General features: G+C 42.2%; 1 protein-coding gene across 1 annotated transcript in view; it reads left to right on the plus strand.

Annotated features, from left to right (window-relative positions):
* The window catches only part of LOC117960515 (intersectin-1-like), a 13,015-nt gene that overhangs the window by 666 nt on the left and 10,608 nt on the right, over window positions 1–1,741 (plus strand). The gene's annotated exons all lie outside the window — the stretch shown is intronic.

A 1,741-nucleotide genomic window follows, 5' to 3' on the forward strand; every position in this document is an offset into this window, starting at 1 on the left:
CCCCCCGGCGGTCGACAGCACGAAACCCACCAAACACACTCGAGTCTCCGACCTCGCCAGACTGTCCCACGGCCCATTATCGGGTTAGTGTGTCAGGACCCTGAGGGTCCAGAGCACCTTGGCGGCCCAGTACTCCAATAATCCACCATGACGTTCTACCAGTCCATTAAAAGATGAGCCCCACCTTCTCGTGGATCCACTTTAACTTTAATCATAACTAGTGTTACATCCGCGTGTTTCCGTGCGTTCACACCGCCACCGACTCGAGCGTCTAAAGTCACCGAAAGTCATTTTCAATGGAAGCTTCTCTCGGCTGCGAGGGGCGGGACAATCTGTCGGCGTCGCGTTTTGGGCGTTTTGAGCGTCAATCGGAAAGTTGAGATTTTTCCACTTTATGGTAATGAGCTAACGCCAGCCGCCAATCGGAGTATAGACGTCCTCCGGCGCCGGCTGATCCCGGAGAAACACACGATGTGAACTTTGGTTCCTACCAAAACCTTCATTCTGAGGACAAGCTCGTAATCGCCGTTGTTGGGTTAATTTTTAATTTAATTTTAATTAATTTAATTTTAATCTGTTTATTGATCCCCAATGGGGAAATTACAATTCACACTCTGTGTCCAAACGTTGTTAGTAATCACACACAGTCCTGAACTACACACACACACACACACACACACATGCTCAGGATCTATACATTATATATATACATTATGACATAGGCATAACTACTCATGTCTTGCCAAAAAATAATGAATAACAATATAAAGCTCATTGCAAACAGCTGTTTTTTATGCAGCTTTTTTCTTTAAGAACATTATGACAGAAAGATCCGGGCTACATATGTAAAGAACATCAGCAGCTAACAGAGGAAGTAAAAAAAAAAAAACTGATTGTCAGCAGCAACTGTTCTTGCATTAGTCAGCATGATTCACTCAACATGTACATTTACAGGAAATGAATGGAACCAGTTCTCTGACTAACTGCGATGTGGAAAATTTAATTGAGTTATTAAAGAAAAAACAGTGCTTCGCTATTATTAGAGCAGAGAGACAAAGGACCTGCTAATTATTTAGTGAGGCCACTGAATCATCCCCGTCTGCTACTGATGACTCAGTTAAATTCACATTTTAATGTCTGACTTAGTCAAAGACCGTCGTGCCCTGTACTGGTCTTTCTAATGATCTAACTGGTCTTTCTAAGGGTCTAACTGGTCTTCTAAGGGTCTAACTGGTCTTTCTAATGATCTAACTGGTCTTCTAAGGGTCTAACTGGTCTTTCTAAGGGTCTAACTGGTCTTTCTAATGATCTAACTGGTCTTCTAAGAATCTAACTGGTCTTCTAAGGGTCTAACTGGTCTTTCTAAGGGTCTAACTGGTCTTATAAGGGTCTAACTGGTCTTCTAACGGTCTAACTGGTCTTTCTAAGGGTCTAACTGGTCTTTCTAAGGATCTAACTGGTCTTTCTAAGGATCTAACTGGTCTTTCTAAGGGTCTAACTGGTCTTTCTAAGGGTCTAACTGGTCTTTCTAAGGGTCTAACTGGTCTTTCTTTCCTCATTATTCGTGTCAATTATGTGAGTTGACACATAATTATTAGAAATCTTGTAACAGGAAGTGAAAGTCATGAATAACACATTCTTCTTTTGGATTTGGTGTCTAATCTGTAACTGTGTGTGTGTGTGTGTGTGTGTGTGTGTGTGTGTGTGTGTGTGTGTGTGTGTGTGTGTGTGTGTGTGTGTG

The sequence above is a fragment of the Etheostoma cragini genome, chromosome 17 (assembly GCF_013103735.1).
Source record: "Etheostoma cragini isolate CJK2018 chromosome 17, CSU_Ecrag_1.0, whole genome shotgun sequence".
Lineage (NCBI taxonomy): Eukaryota > Metazoa > Chordata > Actinopteri > Perciformes > Percidae > Etheostoma > Etheostoma cragini.